This window comes from Capsicum annuum, chromosome 2 (assembly GCF_002878395.1).
Source record: "Capsicum annuum cultivar UCD-10X-F1 chromosome 2, UCD10Xv1.1, whole genome shotgun sequence".
Classification (NCBI taxonomy): Eukaryota; Viridiplantae; Streptophyta; class Magnoliopsida; order Solanales; family Solanaceae; genus Capsicum; species Capsicum annuum.
The window spans coordinates 14,514,293-14,531,970 of NC_061112.1; positions in this window are offsets into that span (position 1 = coordinate 14,514,293).

Here is a 17,678-nt window from a genome sequence, read left to right on the forward strand (position 1 = left end):
AACAAGTTAAATAAAATAATTAAATTAAAATTTCGATAATCAATTATTTTTTAATATATTTTTAGATTTTTTAAGTCGTGGGCTATTGTACTTTATAATACTTTTTTGGCATTGTAATTTACTATTTTAAACTGTTAGCTATTGTAATTTTTTATACTCTCCTTATTCAAACTTTTGTGGCACTGATAGTCAGTTATATTTTAAAAATAATTTAAGTTTTTAATTATTGTGATTTGTCATACTTTTACTTCTATTCCAATTTAAGCAACACTAATATGATTTTAAAAGTCAATCAAATATCACAATTGAAGTAGCAAATCAAATATATCTTAAATGAATCATAATTATAATTAATTAGAAGTGATATAGCAAAATTGCTATAAATAAATAGTTGTGAATTTTTTTTTTAACTATTCCTTATATAAGATGTCAAATTAATTTAAAACGTCAAGAGTTAATTTATTATTTTATGTCTATTTTACTTTTTTTATTAAATATTATTATTTTTTTAATACTTAGATGACTTATAATAATTAGCTAAGGGTGATATAGTAAAAATATGGTTGAAGTTGTCATAAATGTCTATTTTACTTATTTTTTATTAAATATTATTAATTTTTTAATACGTAAATGACATGTAATAGTTAATTAGGGCTGATATAGTAAAATCATAGAGGAAACAAGCAGCTGAAAGCAGTCATGACAATCGCCAGCTGTCTGCTACTCACGCTTATATATATATATATATAGTAGTAATACGATATTTTTTAACAATTACAAATTGGAAAAGGGTTTAAATACCCCTACTTTGATTAATTGGTTATATTTGTCCCTAATCAAACTATAGGATCAAATATACCTCTACTGTTAATAAAATTTTTAAACATACCCTTCATTTTAACATTTTTTTCACCTTAGCAAGTTAAGAGCCATGTGATGTTACATTTTAAGTGAGGTGGATGCCATGTGGCATGCCACCTCAGCATCCGATTTTTCTATCCTTTTTTATTTTAACCTATTTTTAATTAAATTTTATTAATTTATTACTTTTTTTAAAATACGAAATAAATTATTTTCAAAACTACAACTCCAGAATTATAATCATAAGTTTATGCTTCTGCTCCAATTTAAAACCATTTGTTTTCTTCTCTCGGATTCTGAATTCAAACCCATATCCGACCTGTTTCCTTAACCCGGATAACCCAAACAAACTCATAACACAACTTCATCTTGTAAACCCGGTCCAGTACTCAAATTAGACCGGCACCAAATCGATCCATTACCAGCCCGGTTCTCGTTAAAAGAAACCTGAACTTCTCTAACAGCCTGTTTAGATGGTGGTTTGCCATGGTATGGTATGGTTACCATAGGAACCATGTTTGTTTCCATGGTTTTCTAAAAATGGTGGTATGGTATATTAGTATTCCATGGTTTGATAACCATGGAATGAGGCAATTTCTTGAACCACCAATTTTATGGTGTGGCATAGTTCTCCCTTTTTTTTTCAACTTTGCCCTTATATAATTTTATTAAAGCCCATTATACCCTTTTACTCTTCTTAACCTTATATACTCTCTTCTTCAACTTAACTCTCTTCTTCACTACAACATCTATCTCCGGCACCACCCTAGCATTTAACATACTAGTATCCTCAGAAGAAATAAGAGATGTTGTTACCCCATTGACGCTTTTTAGGATTTTTTCATTTTTGGGGTTAGAATTTTCGGGTAGAATAAATATAGGTATAGGTATTTTGTGAGGCCGACCACGACGGGGATGGTGGGAAGTGGAAGAATGAGATGGGTTGATGAGCTCAACGTAGCTAACAGAGAAAACAACGTCATCAATACCCTCATTGAAAAATTGTAACAGGTAGGGATATTTTAGTAAAATTACCCGTTAATATACAATACCATACTATCAATCCAAACAAAAAAACTATTATTAAACCATAGTGAACGATACAGTCCATCCAAATATGGTACAAACTATACTGTACCATACTATACCATACATTATGAAACCATGGCAAACCACCATCCAAACAGGCTGTAAGAGTAAGAACTCCATGGTTAGGACTATCCTCAACCCTAAATAACGGCGACATCTGTGAATATGGCGATTACGTTATAAAATCAAAATTTTTGCTACTATTCTTCATACGTTTCATTGTTGTATCGTTAGAGAAATCGTAACTGGAATCTCTATCTACTTTATTCGTAGCATTCTCATCACCACTGGCATTGTATTCAACTGGGTTTTGGAAGAAAATGATGAAGAAGAGAGTTCAGCTTCTCTAATGTTGTTTGTTTTGACAGTTGATTCTTTAGCATCAGTTGTATTATCCATAGTTGGAGAACCCATTGAAGTTTCTTTTAGCAAATTTTGACGTTCTTCAATTGGGTGCGAAAGTGAATTAGCACGATGAAAATGATGAACTGGAGACAGATCCATTCAAGAATTGACAAGGACAAATAATGAGTCAGAAAAAGTTGAATATTTGCCAAATCCAAATACATATACAACCTCTTAATTTGTCAAAATTATTCATTTTAAATACCGGGTTAAGAAAACAGGTCGGGTACATGTTTGAATCCATCGGAAAGAGTCCGAGAAAAAAGAACAGATGATTTCAAATTGGAGCAGAAGCATAAACTCATTATTATAATTCTAGAGTTGTAATTTTAAAAATAATTTATTTCATATTTTATTTTTTTTTACAAAAATTTAATAAATTAAATATATTAATAAAAGTTGATGAAAAAAATTAAAATGAAAAAGAAAAGAAAAATTATATGTTGAGTGGCACTCCACATGGCATTCACCTCACAAAAAATGTAACACCACATGACTCTTAATATGACCCTATAGTAGGGATATATTTGACCCTATTATTTGACTAAGGACAAATATAATCAATTAATCAAAGTAAAGGGGTATTTTTTACCCTTTTCCCTTACAAAATTTATCCGAGTTTAAAATAAAATACAGTGTATTTGAGTTTAATAGAATTAGTGTATGTTTTCGTGCGATGTACGGGTCTTTTTTTTTTTAAAAAAAAAGGAAAAGGTGAAAGAAATAATAGAAATATATGTATATAAATCATACGTAATATACTTATATTTTTTTCTCTTTTTTTTTTGGATCATTCTTGCTATACACTAACATTTTGTATGGTATATATAACTACTATTACTTTATTATTGTTCAACAGTAAAAAGTTTTTTATATTCATGATTAATATTTTTTTATATACAAAAGTGCACAAATCTAACACTTATGTGGGCTTACTCCATAATAAAAGAAGGAAAAATTATAGAAAGTAGCATACTTAAGACTATAATTATAATAAATAGCAACACTTTTGCAAAATTACAGTTTATAGCAAGAGTAATATTATTTTGCCCATAAATTTTAAAAATGCATGTTTTACTTCCCCTCTCCTATTTTCACTCCATTATTTTACATCTCTTCTATTTTCACTCCATTAATTTACCTCTCTCCTATTTTCAGTCTATTACTTTACCTCTCTCCTATTTTCACTCAATTAATTTACCTCTCTCATATTTTCACTCCCTCAAAAAAAAGTTTTACGATGTACTTTTCTACAACTAAAATCAAAATCAACTCAATTGAAGATTTTTATCTTCATGAATTTCAAAAATTCAAAATAAATCATCAATGATGTTACAGGTATTGAATCAAAAAATTATTTTCGTATATCAATTTCAGCAACTTAAAACGATTTAATGTTATTTGATATCGATTTTATGTCTTTAATCGTTTTTTGGTCAATTTTTTTTCCAGCAATTAGTTTTTTGAGTATTTCATGTGTGAATTTTAAAAAATAAAGGCGACTGTACTATTTCATCGAATTAGATGAAAATCGAACTGATTGAGTTATTGTTTGTTCAAACTAGATTTTGATATGTTAAATAGTAATAAGTTTTTTTCGAATTTCATCGAATTGTATAGTCGATTAATCTGTTTGTATATTTGGAATAGTGAAATTGTAATATACTGATTTTTATTTGTATATATCATTTGTGTTTGTACATGTTGATTATGTTTGTATATTTATAGCTTTGCTTGTATATATTAATGTGTAAATGTATATTACCAGTTTATTCGTTTATTGTAATTTATTTGTATATTTTCTATGAATTTGTGTATTTTAGAAATAAATTGTATATTATGTTAGCATTTGTATAATTAGAATTATGTTGTATATTTTGATTGCAATTTGACTTATGATTATATGTGTAAGTAAAATTATTGTATTTTTTAATTTATAATTTTTATAAAAAAAAATTATGTGAAAGGATCGACAATGGGAATCATTCCAATTCTTGTGAAGTACTCTTAGAGATGAACATATGAACAACATTGTGAAGAATATATCACTGACGCTATGTTCTTTAGCACGAATGCATCCGATCGAGTAGAGCAAACTCGTATACATAATGACATGGGTTTTAAGGTGTATTCATATCTTTGTTTGAAAAATACATATACAGATACCTATTTGTATTAGCAATTCAATTAACTACTTAATTTTATTTGTATTTGCTAAATATGTGATCAATGCATGTGGTTACTTATATGTACATGTTAAATATATATACAGTTTTCTATATGTATTTGTAATTTCTGTTTGAAATAGCACTGAAAAAACTGAAAAGTACACATATTATACAATAATTGAAAACAAGATAAAATATGCAACATAAAACTAAAGTCAAAATCTTCCATTCAATTCAATACAGTATGAATCTTCAAAATACAATAACATAACATAACTGTCAAATACTACGCCACTACATCACTATCAACGTAGAAATAAATTTTATCAAATTTAAAATATAATAAAATCATCGATGTTTCCTGTAGAAAATTTAAAATTCTTGCTATCCAGGACTGCATAAGCATGTACAGATAGTATCTCATCCAATTGAAATGCATGACAAAAATATTTTTTTTTCTTAAAGCAAACGATAAAATGCTTCTTTTGCCAAGTACTATATAGACATACTTTGTGACTAGTACAACCTGAAATTAAAAAAAGATAGTTAAAAGACTTAAATTCAGTTGTACATTAGTATTTTTTGATTCTGCATATGTATTTATAGGTCTGCATATGTATTTATAGGTCTGCATATGTATTTTTCAGCTCTTTTATGTTTGTATAAGTATTTTATGCACAACTATACATATATCTTACATAATACACATGAAAATATATTTTTTCCTGGAATCAAATACGTATATACATATAAGTAATAATATACAGTAATTACAAATGTATATAAGATAATTAAATGTATTTTGGTATACCGTTATACGTGTACACTCTAATTTATTCTGTTGGAGTATTTCTTGAAATACAAATGTCAAAATAAAATACAATTACATTTATTAAATATACAAATACAATTACAATACAACATACAATTACAAACGTAACTACAACATACAATTAAGATAAATACATATCAAGATAAATACAAATCAAGATAAATAGTATAGTTGTTTTATACTGTTTTAAGCTATTATATTTTTTGTTTAATATGACTATGGTATATATTTTGTAAATATATATGAGTTTACATATGTATGTTTTATATGGTACTATACACTTTGGACCAGACATGTATTCTGAAAATACATATGCAAGGATATATGAATTTCTTGTAATGTAACATGTATGATGTAATAGAAAACATATATGCTGGAAAATAAAATTCTCGAGACCAAAAATAAATAATTCGAGACAAGAAAAATATTGCAACAATTAATTTATTGATTTCAATATGTGAGTGTTACAATCTTTATGAATCCTCTGATTCGCCTTTTCAAATATAAAGTCAAGGCTTAAAGATCTTGAATTTGAACTTGATATATTAATTTGAGAGACTTGATCTTGACTTGTGCTTGAATTCAAGGGCATTTGAGCTTGTTCTTGAATATTGTGGTCTTGATCTTGAATCTTGATGAACTTGATTTGAATGTTTGAGCTTTGTAGAGAAATTGCGGCGTTTGATCCATGAGCTTTTTCTTTCTAGGGTCTTTTTCTGAATTATAAGACCCCTATTTATAGTTGTGAAAAGAGAAGAGTCATGATGAAGATGGGTTTTCTTTGACCAATCATATTTGAATGACATGACACCTTTTATGAGTTTTGATTTCATTGGGCCTCCTGCATCATTTTGACATGTGGCATGATCCTATTGGCTACTTCTCTTGACATGCCACGTCATTTCACACGTGACGCTTATTTGGACCTCTAGAATATGACAATATCTTGGGCTTAGCAAAGCGGACTCATTATTTGTAGCCCAAATTAATGGACTAACCAATAAAGATTGGACTTTATTTAAATCCATACATATTTGGACTTAAATAATTAATCCAATTATATTAATCCGTAATATTTATTTGGGACTAATATATTTTGAATTTAATGTAACCCAAATTTCGTATGGATTTAAATTTAATAAAATTTCAATACCCACAAACTGCTCCCTACTTCAAAACTAGTCAAAATATTTAGATATTTGTTGACTAGATTTGAATTATTAATTGTAATTTGACATATGCATGCCGATTGGGTCATGTTCAAAATGTCATGCAAGATTATGAGTTCAAAGAATAATTATTATTATAATAACAATATTTCTTAACTCTGTATAAAACATAATTCTTTTGAATTGGACTAAACCAATCCCATTGCTTAAACCAATTAGATTAAATCAATTATTATTATAATAATATCCCTTCACTTTGAAGGTATTCAAAATATAATCCTTAAAGGATTTATTGCCTCCACCGCCTTAACAGATTAATTTTAATATGAAAATTTAATTTTCCAGTTAATCTCGTCCTCAAATCTTTCCTTTTTTAACTAAAACTTGTATGAATCCTTTTCAAAGTTAACAAGGATTAGAGGGGGTAACCCCCCTCATGTCGCCTATAAATAGAGGCACATCACATATTATTTTAATACAGTGTCGTGGGAATAGTGATAGGAGCTCCATACTTGACTAACAAGAGCAGCGAGGTAATTTCTTTTCCTCTGTGTTATCTTCTCCTCTTTATTTTGCTTCCTCTTTCTTTCTTTTTTTGGTTGAAATAGATAGCAATATGCAATAATCTCTTAAAGATGGTGGACGTTGACTTAAGGTGAGAGGGTTTAATTATGCTTTTATCACCTAAAGACCCGACCAATTTTGTTTGAAGACGATGGACGTCAGCTTAAGGTGCGAGGGTTTAACTTTGCCTTCGTCACCTAAAGACCCGACCAATTTTGCTTGAAGATGGTGGAAGTCGGCTTAAGGCTCGAGAGTTTAACTTTGCCTTTGTCACCTCAAGATAGACCAATTTTGCTTCAAGATGCATGATTTTCTTTAAGTATGTGCCCTTTAACCGATGCATTTATACAATGGTCTTCTCTAAGTATGGGCTCTTTTTAATGGTCAGCTTAAGGTGCGAGAGTTAACTTTGCCTCTGTCACCTTAAGGACTGACGAGTTCGGCTTCAAGTATACATGACTATATTTTACGAAAGCCAAAACATGGAGGAGCTTTTTATTCTTTGGTATTTTCTTGCAGGTATTTTTTCTGAATCTTGACTCTATGTTTGACCAAGATTCTTTTGTTTATGCAGATTGCAGAGATGGTTCACTTTAGAGACTACACATCTTCATCCTCTAAAAATAAGTATCTCCTAATTGAGGTCGATAATGGTATGATTTTAACTAGGTTATTGACTGAATCTCCAATAGTAGGTAGGTATGCAGACCCGTGGCCACCCTTGCAAAATTCTCTCCATATGTAAGATTGGACTTCAGAATATGACATTGGTGCTAATCGATCGATTAAAGTATGGCTTCTTCAGACTACTAACCAATGTCAATTGAATATTGCGAGCACCATTCGTTGCTTAGGACGTCGGATACTCAAAGAAGATATACATTGGGAGACACTATGGAGATAACTGGTAAATATCATCATACGCAAGGATATTGGGAATGGGCTGAGGACATATTGGCCGGAAGTGCACAAACCTTGAAGGCAGCAAAAATATATGAAGTTGTTTATGCTTCACTGTTTACATATGATCGAAACTCAAACATATTACAGGCATTCTTTGAGGCTTGGTGTCCAACTACCAATACATTGCTTACTCCAGTTGGAGAGCTATCCACATCCCTTTGGGACCTATACAAGATTGGAGGCCTACCAATCGGAGGTCTTTCTTATAAAGAAGTAGTACCTAAAGCAAAGGAGCTTACGGGTGTTGATGAAAAGAATGAGAGGTTTATCCCTCGTTCTTTTAATTATTATTTGTAGCTTTCCAACATCTTCAAGAAAGAGAGGTTTCTAATCCGAGAGTTCCTCTAAGTAAGTGGATAAAGTTTTGGTGCAAGAGAGTATTAAGATACGAGTCAGCTCCACTAAGGAAGGAGAAAAAATCTGTTCGCTTGAAGTCAACCCATAACCCAACTAGGACTATTTCGAAACTAGTGAAATGGTTAAGTACAGATGATGCTACATTTTCCAAACTTAGAGTGAAGTATGAACATAGGACTGATACATATTTGACAGCGTTCCTATCATGTTGGTTGTGCACCTTTGTATTTTACTCTAAGGATGGACATTTCATTTGTCCGGAAACTTTTAGAGTTGTAGCTTTGATGGCAGATAAACAAACTTTTAGTCTCGCAGTTCCAGTCCTATTGAGCATTTATAATGGTCTCAACAGAGTCTATAAATCTTCGCAGCTTGAGCAACTCATAGTTTCTTTCCTATCCATTATGTGTATGGTTGGCTTCTTACTATTTTAAGATGTATTTTCCACTTTCTAATGGACCGTCTATTCCGTTGATGACGACATATTTCGGCGAAGGTGGATCATGGTAATTTGATGGAGAGTTTGCCAGATAGTGCATCCATCAAGGAGATAGTGCTATTTGGACCTCTACTATACTAAGCAAGTCCGCTCCTTGCCATTTTATGGATGATGATTAGGATGATGAATCAGAGATAAGCTATTTCATGAGCCTCCATTTTAACCTCCTTACTTTTAGATATGGAGTTTCATTCATACTTAAGTCATACAATTCACACCGGTTTAGCCGTCAGTTTAGGTTTTATAAAGGCCTTCCCGAAATCTTGGAAGATGATATCCACAGTGCTTCACTAGATGAAGGCCTTAGATTTTATCAAATTTTTGTATTGCATGGTTCTATGTCAAAAGCAAACTTGCATAAAGCCATACCTAATACGCGAAGACATTCATCCACGAAGTATAAATCTTGGTGGGACAAAGTTCATGAAAACTTTCTCGAAGTTAACTTGCAATCTTTGGTGAACGCTGTGGGTACTATTATTAATACTCCTTAATAACATGGTAATGAGGTCCCAATTGTGGTTAAGCCTCTTGTTTTGAAATCTAAGGTAGTCATTCCATTCAAAGTCAAGTGACCTTCATATGCAAAAACTCAGAAAGGGGAGCCGCCGCCCTGACTCAACAGGCTTTCATTAACCGACCATCTCAAGATGAGAGCGATAACAGTCATGAAGATCGTTATTGGAAGAAGTTAAAACCATCTTTGGAAAAGTAAGGTGATTCTAACTCCCACGTGGAGATTCTTGCTAGTTCATCGAACACTTTGTCAGCCATCAAGAAGGAAACGACTTAACTCTCTACTATTTCATAGTATATGCATAGCTTTTATATACCCCGCATATGATGTTTTTCTTTATATGTGCAACCAGACAATGTCCAAGTTTTGGAAGATCCTCATCAAAGTAATCCATAAGACAGTAGCGAGTCTGTAGTAGGTCCAGACTCAAGAGAGTTACTTTTGTCATCCAAAGAGGTCACTTCTAGCCCTTGCGGTAAGTCAAAGCAAATGTACAGTCAAACTTTCCCCGGCAACCAGCGGTAACCATGTCTATTTTTTATGGCATGAAGGTTATTTCAGAGCTTAAAAATGAATTTATCATAAAGGCTTGGGACAGTATCCGCACCAAACTTATAGGCCTTACTCCTAATCATGCTTCTTCTATCTAAGATGCTGTCGGAGTCATAATCAATGATATGAGTGGAATGGGGGCAGATATTTCCTCTTTGCAAAATTTATTGGAGTCTTTCTTTGGGATGGCGACTTTCTATAACCAAGCAAGATCCACCTTGTTGATAAAACCACAACAGTCAGAGCCATATTTGAAAGCCAAAGAGCATCTTGATCTTGTATTAAGGGAGAGGGATGAGAAATCTAAAGAAGTTTATTCCGCCTACAAATCTCTTGAAAAGGCGAGAAAGAAGGTAAAGAAGTTGAAAGCCCGTCGAGATGCTGCCAAGCAAGAAGCTGCAGAGATGGAATCCAAAGTTTCAACTGCTGAAGAAGAGTTTTCCAAGTGTTCTGCTGTCACCCTTGCAACGGCAAATGCCTCAAAGGTCGTGGAGAAGAAGAAACAAGTCTTAGAGGCTGCTTTATAAGATTTAGTCAATTATAACCTATACTTAGATTAGCCTTAAGAGATGTCTTCCTTCAAAACTTCTTGTTGCTTTCTTTTACCCTTTTTATTGAGTAATCGAATCTATTAGTTATAATGGAATTTTTTTTCCTTATATTGCACATTTATTTTAATATTCCTTTTGAATTTCAACTCCAAGAATTGTTTGCTTATTTCGACGTATTGATGTTATAATATTAAACTCTGGCTTTTCTCTCCAAAATTTGTTGCTTATTGGATTCACGTCTTTGTCTCACAACTGAGTTGGACTTGCAACTTCCATTTGAAAGCTTTAAGAATTAAAGCTTTTGACTTGTAAACTTGATAATTGCACGTGTGGCAGATCTATTCCTCAAACTGTAGGCTTTGGGTATTCCAAATCCTATTGAAAGAGCTTTCCCTTTTGGTGGTTGTCCCCATTGAGCCACAAGTATTTGGCATAAGTCTGAAACTTAATTAAGATGTATGCAAACTTAACTTTCATATGGTGGATCAAGTAGGGACACGTATTTTTTTGACACTCATGTCACTAAACTCAAAATGAAATTCCAAGTGCCTACGTACCTTAGTAAAAAGGATCAATTCACAACGTAGTTCTAAGTGAGTGTTTTTTCTTATCCTAACTTTTGCCTAGGCCGCCTCTTTTGAGGTTTTCAATCTAGCAGACTTCTTTATTTTATTTTTAGCCATACACAGTTTATACTCTTATAGGCCAGGAGTGTCTTCTTCCTTCAAGGATAGTACTTCTTCAAGAACTTGGCGTTGATAGGACTAATTTTCACATCCTTTGCATCTATAAGCTTGTAAGCAGCATTTTAATATGCTTCTTGTACGATTATGGTCCATCCCACTTTAGGGTAAATTGCCCCCAGACTTACAAAAAGTGATAACGGGTCTCCTTACTACATGAACTTGATCTCCAATTTGGAATCACCTCAAATGAACTCTTTTATTAAAAGAACGAGATAGACGGGCTTGGTAACATTCAAGATTTTGCTGACCCTCTAGTTTTTTCTCATCGAGAGCTGCTAACTCCGCAATACACAACTTAGCATTTTCTTCATCGGTGAGCCCTTTTTGAATAGCCGCTCTCAAAGAAGATATTTGACGCTCAAGTGGTAGGACTGCTTCAACTCTAAAAGCAAGTAAATATAGGGTTGCTTGCATTGGTTTATGGTAAGTTATTCCATATTCCCATAAAGCTTCTTCCATTCGTTCATGCCAGTCTCGCTTGGACTTGGAGACGAATTTCTTCAATAGATTGCATAAAGTCTTATTAAATGCTTCGGCTAGACCATTAGGAGCAGTATGACACATAGAAGACTTATACTGCTTGAAGCCAAAGAGATCACAAATCTTGTTCATCAACTTGTTATCGACTGGCTTGCCGTTGTCGATTATTATATATTGAGGGATTCCAAAGCGGTAGATGATATTCACTCAGATGAAATTCATAATATTCTCCCTTTTTACTTCTTTGAGAGCAACAAATTCAGCCTATTTTGAGAAGTAATCTGTTGCGGCCAAGATGTATAAGTGTCCACTAGAAGATTTTGGTAGTGGAACAACAACATCCATTCCCCATGCATTGAATGACCAAGATGCTACAGTTGGGTATAGTACTTCAGGAGGTTGATGAATAAAATTCACATAGAATTGACAAGCTTTGCATCTTCTAGCATAGTCCAAGCAATTTTTCACCATCGTTGGCCAATAGTATCCCATTCTTTTAATGTGAAAATGGAGCTTCGGCCCAGACTGGTGTGATCCACAAACTCCCGAGTATGCTTCTTGCAAGGCTTGAATTACTTTTTCCTCTCCCAAAGATCATAAGAGTACTTTTTCAAATGATCTTCTGTACAGTGTGTCTTTGTAATAAGAAAGTGAGGTGCATGACGACGAATGTCAGTCTTTCTCCTTAGATTTTCTGGAAGTATCCTATAACACAAATAGTCAATGATAGGTTGTTGCCAATATTCCTTTACAACTTTAGATACGGCAATGAGGTATTCAACCTTATTTTCTAAATCTTCATTTGACGGTGGTATTACCCATTCTTGGCGGATAGTAACTCGTTATCCCATAACACAAATAGTCAATGATAAGTTGTTGCCAATCTTTCTTTATAGCTTCAGACACGGCAACGAGGTATTCAACCTTATTTTCTAAATCGCCATTTGACGGCGGTATTACCCATTCTTGGCGGATAGTAACTCACGTCTGATTTGGAAGAGTCAGGGTTGAGGCCAAAGAAGCTAGGGCATCGACTTGCTTATTTTCTTTCCTCGACACATGCTGGAGGGTTACTTCTCCAAGCCACCCCATCAACTTTTATGCATAATCGTGATATGGTCGTAGCTCAGGCTTTCTAATTTCATAGCTCCCCAAAACCTGCTTGATCACCAATTGGGAGTTACCAAAGACCTGTAATTGCAGTTGTTTTATATCAACTGATATCTCAATCGAAGTATTAACGCTTAATATTCAGCAAAATTATTAGAGAAATGGTTTATTAGGGTTAAAGAGTATAGTATGACCTCTTCTTGTGGAGTAATGAACACCACACCAACACCAGCTCTATCTCGATGTGCGACATCATCAAAGTACATCTTTCATAGGGGTCTGGCTTCAATAACCATTGCATCTTTATTAGGAAGTTCATCGCTCAGTTCCCAATCATTAGGTATCGGGTGGTCTGCCAAGAAGCCAACCAATATTTATCCCTTTATGGCTTTTTGGGAAACATATACAATCTCAAACTGTTGAAATTGAAGGTACCATCTTGCAAGTCAGTCACTAAGGACTGGTTTTGATATTACAAACTTGATGGGATTTGCCCTAGACACAAGACGAACAATATGATCGTGAAAGTAGTGCTTTATTTTTTAAATTAAGAAGGACAATGCCAAATATAACTTTTCGATTGGAGAATACTTTAGCTCATTTGGTGTCATCATTCTGCTCATATAGTAAAGAGAGTTCTCTTTGCCTTCATTATTTTCTTGAGCCAGTATTGCTCCAACTGACCTCTCTTGTGAAGCAATGTAGAGTATAAATGGTTTCCCAAGAATGGGTGCAACAAGAACTGGTGGCTTCATTAAGTATGATTTGATACTCTCAAAGGCATTACTATAAAGGGAGTGTCCTTCTTCATAAGATGACTAAATGGTTGATATTTTCCAGCCAGGTTTGAGATAAACATCCTTAAATATGCTAGCCTTCCTTGAAGGTTTTTTAACTCATGAACGTTTCGAGGCTCGGGCATCTTTAAATTTAAATCGACCTTGGCTTGATCAATTTTAATTCCTCGGTGTCGCATAATGAAGCCAAGAAACTCTCCGAAAGTAACTCCAAAGTCATAATTCAATGGATTCATCCTAAGTTGATATCTTCAAAGTAACTCGAACACCATCCTTAGGTCTTTTAAGTGGTCGTTTCTCTTTTTTAACTTCACAACTAGATTATCTACGTAATATTCAATATTTTTATGGAGCAGGCCGTCAAAGATGTTTTGTATCGCCTTTTTATAAGTGGCGCCAACATTCTTCAAACCAAAAGGCATCACCTTGTAGTAATAAATACCTTTGGGCGTACGAAATACAGTAAGTTCTTTATCATTTGGTGCCATGCGGATTTGATTATAGCCGGATAAACCATCCATGAAGGACATTGCCTCATAACCAGTGGTGGCATCAATCACCAACTCTGGTATGGGGATCTGAAAATCATCCTTAAGGAAGGCGTAGTTAAGATCCCGAAAGTCAACACAAACTTGAATTTGGCCATTTTTCTTCTGTATTGGAACAATACTTGAAATCCACGTGGGATATTTAAATTTGCGAATAAATCCAGTTTCAATAAGTTTGTTAACTTTATTTTTAATTAATGGAACTAACTCTGGCCTAAAGCGTCTTTGGGCTTGCTTAATAGGACGAGCACCATTCTTGACCGCCAACTGATGGATTGCTACTTTTGGATCTAAGCCAGGCATTTTCTTATAGCTCCAAGTGAAGACATCCATATATTCTTTGAGTATGTCCATATAAGCAATTTCCTTCCCAACTTCTAGAAACGCACTCAGGTAAGTTGGTATTGGGTTTTCATCGGTTCTAAGATTAACTTCCTTTAAGGGATCTATTGTGGCCTTTACTTCTTATTCAAGTTGCGATGGAGTATCTCCAGAATCTTTCTCCTCTTAAGGATCATCGTCATTAATGGATATATGATAACACCAGAAAACATCTTCTATCTCTTCATCAACCTTCATTTGAGACGAGACATCTTTATCATTCTAGGTCGTGACATAATATGAGGAGCCAAAACTCTCTTCTTCTTCCTCGTGTTACTTGGTATAAACCATAATATGAGCCTTTACTTTTAGTACCTCGTTGCATGAAACTACCAGTTCCGTCTGCTGCCTCATTCTAGAAGAAATCAAACTTTGGAAATCCTTCTGAATCTCAGGCGAATAGTGTATTATTGTACTTTGACGACTTATCCGATGCTTGTTATTTTTCTTCTTATTTAGAGGACCCAACCTTTCAAACACAGAAGCTCTTGCGGTTGATTCTCCAAGTCGATCAAATATAGAGGGTCTTTTATTAGTAGCAGTAGATTCTTCTTCCACGGTGATGTAATTACTGACTGCCCTTCTTATGAAGATGCGAATTGGAGGTGGCTGTGTGTATCCTAGGCCATCACGTGCCTGCCTAGTTGTACCCTCCGATGAAAGTTTGCCCAACCTTGATGGATTATTAGGATTGTATCCATCCTTTACAAATAGCTTGTATGTATTTGGGTCGAAGCAATCCTTTGTACGTTTTGTAGGGTGTGTCATATCTTGTGGCGTATTTTGAGCCACAAACTCTCCAAGTAGTCTTGAGAACAGATTTATTGCATCAATTATCCTGATAGGTAAAGTTATCCCCTTTAGCATATTATCTTGGGCGTCAGATAGGTGATCTTTCTCTTTCTTTACCTTTGGTACGTAGCGAAGAATGAGAGTTGCCTTATTTTGATAGGTACGATGCTTTCTTTATTTGAAGTAAAGAAAGGCTTCTTGGTGGCGATTTTTTCGACAGTCACCATGACCTTCTTAGATGCAAGATCATCACACCTACTCTTGGTGACGTATTCAACCCTTTTCTCATTCACAACATAATTCTTTAAGTAGAATTTTGCATCGACAAAGTGTAACTCAGCTTCAGTAAATGGTTTATCATTGAAAACTATCTTTTTCTCCCCTCTATTTTTGAGGTACTTCAAGCATTGATAGTAAGAGGACGAGATAATTTTATTCTCGTGTACCTAAGGTCTACCAAGTAATATATTGTATGAGGTTTTGGCATCTATCACATGCATTTGATTGAAAATTATCCATACAAATCCCCAACTTGACAACTCTTATGGCCCTCTGGCCCTCTTGATTGAAGGCTTGGATCATTATATGGCTTTCGGCCAGTACGTCGTTAGCGATGCCAAATTTTTTTATTATACGGATAGACAGGATGTTAACTCCGGATCCCTCATCAATCAAGATTTTATTTATCTTCTTTCCTAGAACTTGACCTACCATGTACAAGGGATGATTTTGTAGGGCTCCTCCCTGTAGAAGATCATTATTTGTAAATGTGATTTTCGTATCACATACATGTGTCTCTTCGCCAAGAGTTTCAACGAGCTTTTCAGAAGATGAAGGAACTTCCATGGGTAGATCCTCACCCTTTTCCCCTCTTTGGCAGTATTAAAATAAGATGCCTCAAGGTTGACTCGAGCAGTCTTCGCACGAAACCAACTTGGTAAGAATTCTTCCAACGTTACTGGACATCGTGGTTTTTGGTGGTCAAGCTATATTAAGCTCATTTTTTTTAAAAGTTCAACCAGTTTTTATTTCCTATGTTTCTTCACCATTCTCTTTCTGGTTGGCTGCTCGGCCGACTCCTTTCACGAACTCGTCTTTCTTTGTCTACGCCTGGTCACCAGAGTTCAACCTTCATCATCTCCTTCATCAACTAAAGACCTATCAGGCTCTAATATTTTCTCATTATGATTTTTGACATATATTTGGACTGGATCGAGTGAGCCAAAAGTGATAGAGATTTGATGAGAACCGACCATCTCATCGTCGAAGAATATCTTTTCTCATTTGTCAGCTTCATGACTTTATCTTTAAATACAAAACACTTTTCCAGAGGATAACTCACAAGCCTATGATACTTTCAATAATTAGGATCATTAGTCCTTCCAGCTTTGTTGGGTTGTTTCATCTCTGGGAGTTCAATAAGTTTATGCTCAAAGAGTTCATTAAAAATCTCAGCAACACCAGAATCAAGGAAGGGATATTCCTTTTCTTGCACCTCCTTTAAAGTTTTCTGATTTGGACGTGCTCCAGAAGTCGTCTTCACAATTTGTTTCTTGCTCACCTTCGTGGTGACCTTCATAGGAGACACGTCAATATTCATAGATTCCTTATTGTCATTTTTAGGGACAAACTTGCCCCATTTTTTGGGTTCCTGCTTATCTTTTCCCCTTAGAGGGTCATGGATAAGCATTGGTCCCTTTCAAGCAGAAGACATTTTCAACTCCATATCGTGAGCACGGGTAGCTAACTTTTCAAAGGTTTAGACTTAATGCCTTTCAAGATATAGAGAAGCTCCCAGTGCATTCCTTGGACGCACATCTCTGTTGTAAAAGCTTTACTAAGCTTATATTTGCAGTTTTGGCTAGTATTTCTCCAACGATTGATGAAGTCAATGACTGGTTCGTCCTTTCTTTACCGAGTATTTGTGAGCTCTACCATGCTCATTGTACGCCTTGTGCTATAAAAGCAATTTAGGAACTCGTGCTCCAATTGCTCCCAACTATCGATGGAATTAAGCTCAAGGTTCATATACCAATCAAAGGAATTTCCCTTTAGGGAATGAATAAGTTGTTTGACAAGATAGTCACTGTAAGTTCCAGTATTATTACAAGTCTTAACAAAGTGTGCGGCACGTTATTTTGGGTTCCCTTTGCCCTCAAATTGTTGAAATTTAAGGGGTTGATAGCCGACAGACATTCTGACGCTATCTATCCTCGCAGTGTAGGGCTTGGCATAAGCAAGGGACGGCTTAGTGACAACATCATACTTGTCTTTTAGGGTCTCTTCAATGAATTCCT